Genomic DNA, 16,659 nt, shown 5'->3' with positions numbered 1-16,659 from the left:
TACAGTGCGACCGGTATCGGTACCATTTCCTTTGAGAGGGAGTCTGGTAAACCCTTTGTATTGAAGGAAGTCATGCATGTTCCAGGATTGAAGAAGAATCTCATCTCAGTGGCGATGTTAGAAGACAAGGGGTATGATGTTGTTTTCAGCGAGGGAAAGGCCTTCCTGCGCAGCAAGACAACTGGTGAGACCCGGAAGATAGGGGTTCGAGTGAGGAACCTTTATCAGTTGCATGTAGATGGATGCGCAGCAATGGCAGGCAAGGCAGAAGGATTGGTGAGCCGGGATGATGGCGAGTTGTGGCACAGGAGATTGGGTCACCTTCACCATGGAGCCTTAAAGATACTGCAGCAGATCACTACAGGGCTTCCTAAAGGCACACTTGCGCAGTCAGATCAGTGCAAGGGGTGTACTTTGGGGAATTTTGTGAAAGCCACCTTTCACGAGAAGGATAGTCGCGCCACGACGATCCTTGAGAGAATTCACACAGACGTGTGTGGACCTTTCTCAGTTGATTCGACAGCAAAACACAGGTATTATATGATTTTTGTTGATGATTTATCTCATAAGTGCTGGATCTTCTTCATGCAGAAGAAGAGGGAGACATATTCAAAGTTTTGTGAATTCAAAGCACTGGTCGAGAAGGAGTCGGGGAAGAAGGTGAAGGCTCTTAGGAGCGATAATGGTGGTGAATACATCTCGGACGAGTTCAAGGATTTCTGCAAGACAGAAGGGATTCATAGAGAGCTCATAGCTCCCCATAACCCACAGCAGAACGGGGTAGCTGAGCAGAAGAACAGAACGATTGTGGGTGCTGCACGGGCAATGTTGCATGATCAGGGCCTACCCCTTCACTTGTGGGCGGAAGCATGCAATACAGCAGTTTATGTGCAGAACCGTTGTCCTCATAGGATACTTGGCATGAGTACACCTAAGGAGACTTATTCTGGTAAGAAGCCTGATCTTTCTCATTTGAGGATTTTTGGTGCTAACGTTTACATGCATGTGACGAAGGATTCCAGGAAGAAGTTGGAGCTGACCGCAGAGGTTGGGATATTTGTGGGGTACACTGATACGCCCCACAACTATCATGTGTATTTGCCAGACAGTGGTAAAACTGTTGTGTGACGGGATATAAAATTTCAGGAGGAGAAAGCCATGAAGTGTTCGCTTGAGAGGGAGCTACACTTGCATGCAGATGAGGAGCTATTAGTTCCTAAGGATGAGCTTCAGGACGTGGATCAGCCACAGGACGAGGTTCATGGAGTGGAAGAGACCACTCATGCAGCGCCAACCATCAGAGGGTGAAAGCGCTTGACAGAAGCTGAGCGACTGGCTCAAGATGCAGAGAAAGTTGTAGGACCACCTACAACCCAACGCAGGCAGAGACAGTCACCTGATCGGTACACTGGATACATGGCTCTTATGAGCAAGTGTGTTGTGACTAAGCCATCCTCTTTCGATTAAGCTGTGGAGGATCCTGCATGGGTAGATGCCATGGTGGAAGAGTATGATTCTATTGTCAAAAACAGTGCATGGGAGATTGTTCCTAGATCGGAAGGGAAACCAGTGGTGGGTTCGAGATGGATCTACAAAGTTAAGTAGGCAGTTGACGGGAGTGTGGAGAAGTACAAGGCAAGATTTGTTGCCCAAGGCTTTTCACAGATTGAGGGGATCGATTATGAGGAGACCTTTGCACCTGTCGCAAGGTATTCTTCCATACGGACGATTCTTTCTCTCTCAGCGCAGATGGGATGGCACATTCATCAGATGGATGTGAAGACTGCGTTCCTCAACGGAGTCATTGAGGAGGAGGTGTACATTGAGCAACCCGAAGGTTTTGAAGTCTTCAGCAGCGAGTCGCATGTGTGCAGGCTCAAGAGAGCGCTGTATGGGTTGAAGCAAGCACCACGTGCTTGGTACACATGGATAGACAACTATTTCACAGGACTTGGATTCTCCAAGAGCGAGGCGGATCTGAACCTATACCAGATTGTGGTGGAGGGTAAGTTGCTTATCATTGTACTGTATGTTGATGATTTGATTCTAACGGGTGATGAGCTGTTGATACTGTCATGCAAGAAGGATCTTGCTACAGAGTTTGAGATGAAGGATTTGGGCCTCTTTCACTATTTCCTGGGATTGGAAATATGGCAGTGCAGTGGTGGACTGTTTGTTTCTCAGGGAAAGTATGCTCGGGAGATACTGGAGAAGTTCAACATGCATGGCTGCAAGCCTATTGATACTCCTCTTCCTGGAGGTTGGAGGAAGGAGGATGCCACTTCGGGAGAAGAAGTGGATGCCACTGTTTATCGACAGTTGGTGGGGTCGCTGATGTATTTGGTCAATACACAACCTGATATATGCTATGCAGTTAACCAACTTTCACAAGCTATGGTTAAGCCTACCAAGCTCTTCTGGAAGGCGGGCAAGCATGTATTGCGCTACTTGAGAGGCACATCGGGATATGGTTTGTGGTACAGACAGGAGGATGAGGTGAAGCTATGTGGCTTCACGGATGCAGATTGGGCAGGGAGCCCAACGGACAAAAAGAGCACATCAGGAGGGGTCTTCAGTATTGGATCGACAACAGTTTCTTGGTACAGCAAGAAGCAGAGATCTATGTGGATGAGGATGATCCTGGTCGGGTTGTTCGGGTCCAAGCACATCAGGTACCATCATATCAGAGATTGTGTGCAGCGGAGGATCATGTTGCTTTCATACATTCCAACGGAGGATCAGGATGCTGATATTCTGACAAAGGCTCTCACCAGGAGCAAATTCGAGTACCACCGAAGCAGGATAGGGGTTGCTGATAATCCATATCTTGTCGAGAGGGAGTGTTGAGATTGCAACAATATGATGGAGCTTAGTGAAAATAGTCGCCTTCACTAAGTGGGCCCGCAGGCTATTTTTGGCGCAAGTCTATTTTTAGACATAAGGATCATGTCTATGGATTGCAGGTTGCTGTTTATGGATGATTGATCAAGTTGGGAAAAAAATAGATGGACTTCTATTTTTGATGAAAGTGTGAGTGATCACAGTGTGAGTGATCAAAGTCTATTTTTAGACTGGCTGTCAAAAATAGAAAAGTCAAATATTATTATCTCACAATAATATTTGGACTATAAACTTAATCTTATTCTCTTGGAGCACTTCAGTTTGAGCTACAGAGGTGGCACATGCAGCTGTCAGAAGGAAATACGCTTTTCTTATGAGTCAGTTGAGTTGTTGCATGCATGACTTCAGTTAGAACTCAATCAGTTGAGTTTTGTGGAGTTGATTGTGGAGTTGATGGAGTTGTGTTCAGTTTAGCTTTGTTAAACTGGTTGTATTTAGTCTAACTGGAAAATAGACTAGAGATGAGTTGGGTGAATTAGTTATTAATTAATTCACAAGTTATTAACTCATAATACAACTAATGAATACATCAGTTAACTTAGTTGCATGTCAGTGCATGTTCAGTTCAACAGGGACAGGTGGTAGAGAATTAGATTGCTATCAGTTGTGACTATAGTTGTGCACCAGATCTTGCACAATCAAGGGATTGAGTATGCCAATGAGTTTGCTCACGTATTTGCCCACATTATAGCTTGTGCTCACGTCCAACAAAGTGTGAGTGACTATTTTGCAGGTGAAAAACGAGTTTGGTGAGCCATTCTCATCAGTTCTTGAGCAGGTATTGAGCAGTGGAGGCAGGCAAGCAGTGGAATAGATTTGGAGATCAGATCTGAGCTGTATTGTGTGTAACAGGTGGAGTTGGTACTGGATTGCTTGTGATAAGCATTGTACTTTGTAATGTTACATGATTCAATCAATATAATATACAGATAGTGTGGGGTTTTTAGCGAGATGCTTTCCCCGGGATACATACTGTGTTTATGAGTTTGATTGATGCTTCTATGTGTGCCTGTGAATGTTTCTGCTTCTGTAAATTGATGATCAACGTAGAGGAGATTATGTATTATACATGTTCTGCTTATAATTGTATGATCAGGATAATCTCTGTGAATATGTGTTAAATTATTCAAAATTTCTACAAGCACTCCTTTGCCATTGATGTCAAAGGGGGAGAGAAGAAGAATATTTCCATCAATAACAAAGGGGGAAATCGTTGACCTAGGTTGTCATTGATGTCAATATGGCAATATTCTAGATAGTAGATGATCCATGAAGGGGAAGTAGAACAGATCCATGAAGAAATAGTAGCAAGGCCATCAGGATAGCCAAGCCATAAGAAAGAGTCTGTTAACGGAGGAGTTAACAAAGGAGGCATATCAAAGCCATCATTTGTGCTTAAGAGTATTGCAGAATATCAGAGGACATCATTGAAAGACATTGAAAAGCCAAAGGAAGACATTGGAGCAAGAGGAGCCACATCGGAGGAGCATTGCATGCAATACATGCCTAAGAAGAACAAAGAGGAAGAAGTCATCAAAAGAGGAGTTAACATGCCAGAGGAGGCAAAACAAAGCCACATCGGAGGAGAATTGCATGTAATACATGCCCAAGAAGAACCAAGAGGAAGAAGTCATCAAAAGAAGAGTTAACATGCTAGAGGAGGCAAAACAGAGCTATCGGAGCTACAGGAGGAGCCATATATATATGCCAAAGAAGAACATATCAGAGGAGAAAACAGAGCAAACGGAGGAGTAAACAGAACTATCATAGGAACAAAGAGCAAAACAGAGCTATCGGAGAGCATAAGAGGAGTCTGGGAGTAATACATGCCAAAGACTCTTATCGGCAATAATGTATGCCAGCCAATGAAGAGCGGAATACATATATGCAGAAGAGTTAAAAGGAGCGGAGCTTCATATAATATATGTATATGCAAAATAAACTATCGGAGCAAAGTATGGCAAAGACTACCAAAGAATACACTATCGGGAGCTATCGAGAACAATATAGTGTATATGCATGCAAATACACTATCGGAGGCGCAAACACATATATATAGGCTATATACACTATCGGAGGCAAAAACATGTACATATAAAGGAATACACTATCGGAGCGTAGAAATATGTAGAGATCGACGATATTGTAAGTGGCAGTTCGGTTATGTGCCACTACCCAAAATCCATGATTGCGATATATATGTGCAGACCTGATGACATATATGTCTGGGTGTATAAACAGGTGAAGTCCGGGTAAGTGCTTCAAAGCGGGTTTTAAGTGTATTTCATATATGTGGGCCTTTAAGTCTTGCCACGTTAAAACATGCAAATTTGCAATATATATATATATATATATATATATCATATAACTGTGATATGTGCGGACCCGCTACAACTTTATGCAATGGTTTAATGATATATCGCATCCGCCTATCGCAATAATACAAAGGGGTGTCACCCCTGAAAGTGCCGATTGCGATATATGTTGCGGACCCAATGCAACATTGTAATTTGGCTTAATGTTATATCGCATCCGCAGCTGAATCGGACATCGGCCATCGGGAAGTTGCGACTGCCGATTGCGATATATGTAGGAGACCTGATAAAGTTATAAATGCGGGCGTAATAAATTTGAAGTCCGCCCTTTAGAGGTTCAGTCGAATTTTCATATATTTCCTGTGTATTTCAGTATTTGTGTTGCCCAGGGTTTGAAGGCCAAAATGCATAAGAAATGCTCCCAATAGTTTAGGGGGCCTGAACGAAAGCTGATTGCAATTGTGATTGGGACGTGGCATGTCCGTTAAATAATAAAGTCATGTGTATGAATGGTATTAAAGAAAAAAAAGGGCTCCCTCTGATATCGGTTAATAAGCATCATTTCCTTTGTAATACGGCCTGCTCTTCTGTATTAACATGTCTGTGAAGCAGTGGCTAATCTGGATAGGCAAAGGAAACTACAACGCCCAAGGAGGGAAGCCGAAGGATCAAGCAAGGCAGAGGAAACTACAGCGACCAAGGAGGAAGCCAAAGAGCTAGAGGAAAGAGGAAACCGACGGTCAGAGGCATCAGGAAGATACAAAAACAAAGAACAAGCAGTGTTGAATGTTGTTAAAAAGGCTGGAGGAAACAAAGGCAGCAGCAGGGGTCCAACATAACAGAAAAAGGGTCGAAGGACCAACAGGACAGGAGACAGTCGAAGGGCAGAAGTAGTCAGCAGGGAAGCAGTCATGCTGAAGTATTCACTGTGACAGTGAGAACATATGCTTGAACAGAAAGGTGGTTCTTATGCAGAGCTTAGTGTAGCTAATAGTAGACTCACTAAAGTTGTGTGGAGACATTATCAGAGGTCATCTATTGGAGACTCTGTGTGGACAGTATGAAGAGTTGTAAAGACTCCTTCATAAGAAGACTAGTTGTCATTGATGTTGTAGCATGGAGACTATAGTGAAGCTGTAAACAGATAGAACTCAGTAAATAAGAGTTCTAAGAGTAGAACATTACTATCAAACATGCCTTGACAAGATTGGGTTAGAACCCTTGGGGTTGGTGCTTCAGAAGTAAGAAGGATTGGAGTCCTTGTGGCTGATGCCTTAGAAGTAAGAAGGATTGGAGTCCTTGGGATTGGTGCCTCAGAAGTAGGAAGGATAAGTGTCCTTGGGACTGGTGTCTCAGGAACTGGAAGGATTGAAGTCCTTGGGAGTTGGTGCTCCTAAGTCCAAGATTGTTTCCTTGGCGAAACAAAATTGGAGCTCTGGAGGTTGGAGCCTCACAAAAGTCCAAGTTGGTGCTTGGGAACTAATTGCAACCACTTATATATTGTATCTATTTTATTGCAAAGATTATATTAATAAAAGCATTGATACTTGTTGTTCATCTTGTGTTCTGAATATAAATGTTTTAACTGGTAAAATAATAGTTGAAAATGAAATACTGATTCACCACCCCCCCTCCCTCAGTGTTTCCAACTATCTCTAAGTTATTATTGCATTTTAGATATTCTAAACAATAAAAATCATCATAATTAAAACATATAATCCAACAACATAAAAATGACTCATAACTTCTGATTTAACATCACATTGAAATCAAAATTTTTATTTCAAGATACGATGCAAATATAAGTTATATAAATTGTCTTAGACAATTATTCAAAATCACTCATATTTTCTTGCACACCATCAGAATTCACATCTTCAAATGAATGACTGGATGCAGATGAAGATGTTCCATATTCTTCTCTTTCATCAACTAGTGCCCCATCTGAGTCCACATGCATGCCCACCATTTCAGGTTTCAAAATTCTTCTGGATCTACGACTGGTTTCAGCAGACTCCTATCTCAACATTGTTCCTTCTGGAAACAACCTTTTTAGAATCTCTACCGCCTTGAAGCGAAGATTTCCTCCCTTTATTAAATTGAAGTCATAAACATGTATGTCAACATCCTCCAATTTTAAGAGGTTTGTGCGGCGACGTTTATATTTGTACGCTTTGTTTTTCTCTTTCTGCCAATTTGTTTATCAACTACCATCTCTGTCTTATACACACCATTGAATGGGTGTGTATTTGTGGCATACCAATGTACTTAAACACCTATAACATCTTCATTTTCTGTAATGACCTTTATAACCTTAGAAACCTAGAATGGATAGCCATTAGGATGTCCATCTTCTAGCACTACGATCATGCAACCCTCCTTAATACCCTCTACTGAACCCCATGGTCTTCCATGGCTTCATGTTTTGCACGAGATCTTCTGGAGCCAATATACATCTTTCTTTCCTCTGCCTATGAAGAAATAATAATCCTTTATATTGTTGTTGTTCAACAATGTTTCTTTCCTCATGTTCATTTGAAACATTTTATGGCCAAATAAATGGATTTTTCAAAGGTATATCTTCATTTGTTGTTCTTGAAATGATATCACTTTGATTATTGAAAAAGGACTCCCACCAAACTGAATCAATAATATCAAAGTACAAATATGTATATATAATACATTTTTTAATTTCTTTTAGGCAATCAGAATAATTTATATCTATATTCTATCTGCATGCATTATTAACTTCAGCAACTGATTGTAATAACAATATATTTGATGCAAATATTGGATGATCTGGAATGAACTTCAAAAATTCCAAACCTGATGATGCTGCCCATTTTGCAATAGCTGAATACTTCTTGCTCCATATTAGTGTTTTCCCATCAATTTTTTTGATACGAAATTGATGTTGGAAGCTAATTTCATTAAGTTGTTCAATGCATTTCTCCTCACCATGCAATCCCAAAATAAACCTTCGCATGTCAACAATTTCTTGCAACACATCAAAAGTAGTATCTAGCATGTATGATTTCTTAATAAATTAATGATGGCAAGCTCTCAACTTCCTTCCTCCTTAATGTGACTGAAAAAAGACTGAACATCTGATCAATATGGTCATGAGTGTGCCCAACAAGAAGGAAACCAACATTTACCTTCTGAAAAATTCTCAATTCAACAAGCATGTTTAGATATCCAAAAACAATCTAATTTTTGTTTTTACAGCAAGTGTTGTCCAATTGTAGATACAAAACTTAAGGAAGATTACTGGACCAATGAGAAAGCACATCATGAATTATGATTATTGTCATATTTGCATCATTATGAATATTTGGAGCTATGAAGTACACCCTTGGAAAAAGGTTCCCATTGAAGACCATACAATCGACCAAGTGATACTGAATAAAATTTTCCTCCTATAAATTTTTGGGTGTGCGAACAAAATGTGGTAAAAGTGTTTTAATATTCCATACCATCAATTATTAAACCCAAATATTTATTCGTATTATCATAGCACTTCTTTTTATGCTTGTACAAGTTTTTCCTTTCACTTGTTTGTTATTCGCGATGCTCCTGAAGTTCTTTGACAATGAAATCTACACAACATAAAAGAAAGTCATTAAGAAATATGTTTTCATAGTGGATGATTATACAATTTTAAAAGTTAAAGTTATGAATGCTTACCTCTTTTTGACCCTTCACATTTATCCCTTTTTTATTTAAGAGAAGCACATGTACTGCAAATCCCCATCCTTGTCTTCTTAGGAATACGAACATTGTTGAATTCTTTCTTCCATACCTTCACAAAATATTGATATGTAATAAATCAACTATGTCCCTTAGCACCTTCTGCATATTATTTGTATAAGTTGTATATTTTTCATCTTGAGAAATTATCTGGAATATGTATTGTCTCTCTATTTGGCATACACTCTCCATGCTTTGAAAAGAAATATTTCATCCATGACATTGTAGTATTTGATAATGACCCAAACTGTCGTTTATGATGTACTTCTGAATAAAATGTGGGATCTTTTTCCAAATTTTCTTGGATTCTTGAGAGACGAAAATTACCCATTGAATGAAACATTTTGAAAGCCTTTCTATAGATAAATAAAGACCCAATATGATAATCATAACCTGACAATGTAGATTGCATGCACCCCATTAAATATGAATTTTGCATGCTTTTATTCATTGACAAATATCTCTTCCTTTTCTCTAATGCAAACTTGAAATCCATATGTTTCAAGCAATATTTTTGACAACATTCACTTGAAATGAGAGCGCTGATAGAACTTCTTCTCGTCAGATATTCTGCTCCACCCCTTGTATAACTAGAACATCTTGGCTTGATACGAAAATGTTTGTTCCTACTCCTCAATACAATATTTCCTGACAATATCTCCATCATTGGATCATCATTTGTATAAGCATTTTCATCATCATTCTGAAGAATGTTATCCTTACTATGATCATCTCTGCTTTTTAAATACTAACTTGGAGGATATTCTTCATGTTCCCCTTCTTCAATGCTACTATCATAGTCCTTAGAATTAAGACTAAATGGAAAATTTGACTCGATGTTTATTGAATATTCTTCATCATGTGCATTGTCAGTGCTGCTCTCATAATCCATAGGATTAGGACTACATCGAAAATGTGATTGTTTACTTACTGAAAATTCTACATCCTGCCCTTTGTCACTGTTATTCTCATAGTCCTTAGGATTAGGACTAAGTGCTTCATCCTGTCCTTCGTCACTACTGATCTCATAGTCCTTAGGATTAGGACTAAGTGGAAACTGCGACTCTTTATTTATTTGAAAATCTTCATCATGGTCTTCATCACTGCTGCTCTCATAGTCCATAGGATTAGGACTAAGTGGACACCGTGACACTATATTCATTTGAAATTCTTCATCATGTTCTTCATCACTGCTTCTTTCATAGTCCATAGGATTAGGACTAAGTGGACACTGTGACACTCTATTCATTTGAAATTCTTCATCATGCTCTTCATCACTACTGCTCTCATAGTCCATAGAATTAGGACTAAGTGGACACCATGACACTTCATTCTTTTGAAATTCTTCATCATGCTCTTTATCACTGCTGCTTTCATAGTCCATAGGATTAGGACTAAGTGGACACTGTGACACTCTATTCATTTGAAATTCTTCATCATGATCTTCATCACTGCTACTGTCATAGTCCATAGGATTAAGACTAAGTGGACAACGTGAATCTCCATTCTTTTGAAATTATTCATCATGCTCTTCATCACTGCTGTTGTCATAGTCCATAGGATTAGGACTAAGTGGACACCGTGACACTCCATTCTTTTGAAATTCTTCATCACTGCTGCTCTCATAGTCCATAGGATTAGGACTAAGTGGACACCATGACACTCCATTCTTTTGAAATTATTCATCATGCTCTTCATCATTGCTGCTCTCATAATCCATAGGATTAGGACTAAGTGGAAACCATGACTCTTTATTTATTTGAAATTATTCATCCCGTCTTTCATCAGTGTTTCTCTCATAGTCCTTAGGATTAGGACTAAGTGGAAGATTTGACTCTCTATTCATAGTGGAAGAATTTCCGTAATATTCATCAATGTGAATAGAGTTATTGCGCGACGAAGATGTTGATGCTTCACAAAGCAAATCTTTAATATCATAAGAATCAATTCCTTAAAAAAAAAGAGGTTGAATCATACAAATGCAGACTCCTACTGATAATATATAGCTTAAAGAATGAAAATTTCCCTCCAAAGTTTCCCTCCAAAAATTTTCACCAAAAATTTTCCCTCCAAAAATTTTGTTTCATGTATTTTTCTCCATAATTTTCTTCTACAATTTATTGAAAAAATTTAACTAAATTTTATTTATGAAATAAATCTTTTAAATTAAAATTGTAAACCAAATCTTTTACCTAATTTAATTTATTACTTAAACTATATAATATTTACTAGACAATTGAATATTTTTTAAATTTTTATTATACCTTCTAAAACAAATTAATCCCACATTCACCGTGCTATAAAACAATTCCGTAATGTTCGCTTTATCATAGTTCCCTATATCGCCATAACAAAATTTACATGTTAAAGTTTTTATAAAAACAAATTAGTCCCACATTAACCATACAGTAAAACAATTCCGTAATTTCCACTATATAATAAATTTCATTATCGCTATTCCTCACATCACATCAAGGTTTTTCGAGGTTCGTTAAAAGACTTGGAGCGAATTTGTGGAGTAGCTACATTGCTATCAACAACATATTAAACAAAGGATTATCACATTTGAAAGGTTAGTTTCTTTTTTTCCTATGTGAAAATTTTAAAATTAAATAAGTTTAATGATTTTTATTTTTTTTTAGAAATTAAAAATTTCAATGATACAGATTTACCCACTATGTCCGCATTAGGCGTGGTGGACCCAATCACCCTCCCGGTGGCTCAACGGGCCTGTGGGGGGGGGGAGGTTGACTGCCTAGCCACCTACCCCACCCCGACGGCCCAACGGCCGGCCAGGGCGATAGGCCGTTGGGTCGCTAGTCGCGGCCTCACCCCGGCAGACCAATTCCTAGGATCGTCCCGCCACCCCGGCGGGGACGGGGGGGCCGATGCCTACACCCCACCCAACCCCGATGACCCAACAGCCCGTTGCCCCGGCCGATCCTTGGGCCGTCAGGGTAGTTGGGGTTGGGGTGGGGGGCTGGGTGTTGGGCCACTGAGGTGGGGTAGCGGGGCTGGCCCCCGGAAATCCGCCCGCTGGACCCCTGTCTCTCCACCCACTCCAGCGAGTGGATTTCCGAGGTGGGGCAGTAGGGGACTGTATTTTTTAAATTTTTTATTTTTTATTTTTTATTTTTTTTTAATTGTTATTTTTTACCAAATTAATTATCATTTATCGTTTTATTTTTTAATTTAAGCTATTATTTTTTTGTAATTTATTGATTTATATATGTGTCTTTTTTTGCAGGAAAATTGCATCAAAGAATATTTTTGTGAATCTTTTTGGACCAAGGACTGTTAAAGATGGATCATCAAAAAGCCCTGTACATGGTTTATTGGTTTATGGTCTCTAGTGTGTCTGTATGTAGATGAGCTACTACATGGTTGATTGGTACAAGATTAGACTTATGCTAGTGAGATGGCACTTGGTTTTTACATTAGTTGTAGACCTTAGCTTGATGGTTGCATATGTTAATGCAGGTTGTTGGTTGGTGTGTGGATGCCTTGGCAAGTTGTGGAGCTACTACATATAGTTGATAGTATTGGAGACTGTCAATTCATGCTTATGGTACTTGGTGTATGTATGCTAGTGTGATCAATTGCATGGTCTTGCAGGGTCTATCATTGATGGTTGCAAATGTTGGAGTGGCTGTGGAAAATATTAATGGCTTGAGTGTTGGAGCAGCTGATGGATAGCATTTGAGTCAACCTAGTTTGACTTATGATGATGATGGAGTTGTTATAGTGGATTGTTGGAGTGTGGCAATCGCTACAGAGGGTTCTTGAGGTCATACGGAAGGTGATTTAGTAGTGGAGAAAGTTTAATCAGGTTCTGAGCTTAGGAGGAATGAGATTGACCATCCTCTGCCCTAGTTGCATGGAGGATGAGTTATCAAAGCAACTGAAAGGCTCCAGTCACTGGGACACAAACCCATGGGAACGACTGAGGAGCTACAATATAAATTTCTCAGGCATGTGCATGCAACTGAGACTTAGAGAGAAAATTTCTCAGCATTCCTCACGCTCATCGAGTCTTTATTTGTTTTTATGGCTTGTATTGTTCAAGACTCATCATGTAAAGGTCGGGAAAATATTATTTTGCTTCTATAAGATGGTTAAAATAGAATATTCATTAGTAAATGAAGTTAGTGGCTTGATTGATTCAAGAATAAATTAACCGGACCACTTTCATAATATGAACATAGCTCCACTACATAATTGGAATTTATTGATTTAACCATTACAGAAGATTACAAATAGATGGAGATTATGAGTCTATTTGGTTGGTTCAATTAGAATAAAATGCGATGGTTGTGTGAGTTTGGAGAGTGTGATTGAGAGAAGAGTGGTGTGTGCAAGTTGTGCACGAATTTATGCATAATATTTTCAACATATTACAGTGATAGAAGATGGCAGCAAAACTTTGTTTCAACCAAGATCTTATGCAATATTATGGTAAAGGAGTTGGAAGGATTGTTGATCATTTACTTCATGCTTTCTCATCACGTTTTCATGAGATTATATTTTATTTTTGTTGCATGTATTGTTGATGGGCTGTTGCAGTGATTGAGTGAGTGAGTTGTGCAGATTTGTTTTGGTGAGATCATTATATTGTTTTGAGCCTATATTTCTAGAGGTTGTTATGTTGTTCTTGTTGGGAAATTCAGATGGACTCTAGTATGAAATATTGTGAAATGAGGGCTAGATAGAAGAGTGGAGTGGATGCTCCGGCAAATTCATTACAAAGGACAAATTTCTTCATAAGTCCAATGGGTGTTGGGCAAGCCTTGTAGATCAAATGGGGTCTATAGAGTTGTGAGATGAGGATCATAGTTCTCTATGATAGTAGCCATTTATATATTATATCTAATTGAATTTCTTAATGATTAATATAATTATTTGAGCAACGTAGCAGCACCGAGAGTGGTTTTTGACCCAGAGGGGATTTTTCCACCAGAACAATCTTATGTTCTCTTGTGCATGATTCTTTAGCTATTTCTCATGGGTCTGATATGTTTTGCTATATGATTTAAATTACTAATGGGTTAATGAATATTGTGTTGCAGTAATTGAAAAGAAATTTAAAAGTTAATAAACAAAGTCACTACTAATTCACCCCCTAGTAGTGAACACATTTCCAACAATTGGTATCAAATCGAGGTTCTCTCGGTGAATCTTGATCTCTTGAGAGAATATCGTGGGAATATGGCGAAAAATAAGAGGAAGCAAATTCAAAAAAGGAAGAGTTCCAAATAATCTAAGAATGCTACAAAACCCGAAGAACCTATTCCGTTGGTAAAATATATGGAAAAATTATTTTTAGTCATGGATATTTTCCTTACAAATCTAGTGATGATGATTTTGGGGTTATTGAAGAAATTGATGATCAAATTTTTGAAGTTGATTCCTCTTGAAGTGAGGAAGGTGTATTTCCATTACAGGAATCTAAAGGTGAAGATATTAAAAGAATATTGACCCTTGAAACCAAAAACAAAGCTCAAGCAAGATTGATTGAAGACTTAAGATGGAGAACAAAGATCTGAAGAAAATTCTTTAGATTCTTGAAGAGAGAGAACATACTTTCAGAGAAGAGAATTTTGATCTCAAAAATCAGTTGGAGAAATTAATAAAAATTGAAGAGGAGATTGGTAGTTAGCTCAAGAATCAAATCAACCACTGTGAGAAATTAGAATCTGAATTAGAAAAGAGCATCAAGAAAATAAATTAGGCAGTAGATGAAGAGCCTAAAGAAAAAAATTCGAGTAGAAATGATGAAAACCACCAGCAAAACTGAGTGTCAAGTCAAGAGCCCAAAAATGTGCCAAGGAAAGATATGAGAAATGTTAAGTGTTTTAGTTGTCAAAAATTTGGGCACATTTCAACAAATTGCAAGAACAAAAAGATAAATCATTTCAAGCAAAATAAGCAGCCAAAGAAGGAGGTTCCTCAAAGATCAGCCCCATCAGTTTCCATGTATAAATTTTTTTTTTTATGGGTACTATTTCTTATTTAATTATTTTTGGTCATAAAGGTATTGATTGTAGGATCTACGGAGAAAGGAGTAGAAATCATATCAGAAAAATATTTGAACATTTTCCTATATTTCTTGGGCACATTAGATGTTATGTTTGTGATAATGTGGGCCATAAGGCGAAAGACTATAAGCTTCCCATGTGTTTCAGGAAATCAAATCAAAGGAAGAAAGTCATGCAAATCCAATCAGTCAAGAAGCCAAATAAGAATATACATGCCAAAGATCAACCTCACAAAATTTAGAGAAGAAAGGAGCAACAAATCTCTCCCACTAAAAATTAAGGCATGCATGGTCTTAGAGGGAGCAATGGTTGCATTAAGATTGCATGTGAATCATTAAAAGTGCTACCATATTGAAAGTTTGAATGAGAATTAAGTTGCATGATTTTGTAGCACTGGTAGTTTTTTGTTACAGGAGATTATGTAGAGATGGCACATATGCAGGGGGAGCATTTCACATGATTTCATTTTCTGGTGGTTTATTGATGGAATCCTTGTCCATGAGACTGCTTGGAGGAGGTTGATATGTTTCTCGTGATGATATATTTATCTAAAATTGGCTATTGCAGTAGCTATTAGAGGATGAAGGGAACTGGCTTGATTTTATATGTCTTATATGAGTTGAATGCAATTGATTATTTTCGTATTGATGGTGTTTATGCTCCATATGCATGTGTATGTATTTTCTGTTGTTGCTGGTTTTTGTTACATGAGATGTGACATTATTACCATTAAATGTTGATTCATTGGTCACCATGTGTTCTTTTTCACTATTGATAAGATTGGTGGTTACTTGGTGTATGCTGCATATAGTAGATCTTCGTATGGTTCATGTTGAAGATTATTATTTGTTGCTTATTTGTTGGCATTATGCATATATGTTTTGATGATTATCGATAACATGATATGCTAGTACTAATTGGAGGAGTTGTTGATCAGATTTATTATTTCATGGATCCATGGTTCACTGCCATAATAGTTTGAGGCATATCTTATGATGTGAGATGTGTTGATTTGATTCCTTCTATTTTGAGTGGATGATTGTTGCTACAAATAATGCACATATTTTTGACATGTTTATTGTTGCCATCATATAGATGTGTTGGTTGATGCATTATGGATGATGTGAGATGATGGTCATATGTTGTTATTGGAATTTCATGAGCTATATTTATTCCGCTACTATATATTGTAGTTTTATGCTTCTCAGTTGATGTCATGGTTATATTCTATTATTGCTTATTATTTCATATCTCATGATGATCGGTTATTGTTGCTATGACTTTGTTTGTTGCTAGATGTTGAGTATTATGTAACAAACACATGATTCATAACTTCACAAGTATCAGTCATGTATCTTGTTTATGAAGCCATGTGATCAAGTGTTCATGTACTTGAGTTTATGTTTCCATGAGTTGGTGATAGGGAGGTTATGAGTCATGACAACTTGGTGTTGTCGTGAGTTGTTGCAGCCATATTTAGATTATTGCATATCTTGTCATAGTCATTTTTTTAGCCTTGTATTTTATTGTACATCCATGTACTACACTGTATTGTATATCTTTGGTCATAGTCATGTTGGAGAGAGAGTTTTGGTATTGATGAGGGATGAACCAGCCATTCATATGGGATGATGGGTGTTGTTTCAGTCATGTACTGT

Source organism: Pinus tabuliformis, chromosome J (assembly GCF_031772625.1).
Source record: "Pinus tabuliformis cultivar Carrire ecotype Pingquan chromosome J, CPIR1, whole genome shotgun sequence".
NCBI lineage: Eukaryota > Viridiplantae > Streptophyta > Pinopsida > Pinales > Pinaceae > Pinus > Pinus tabuliformis.
Note: the sequence above shows the minus strand (reverse complement) of the source record.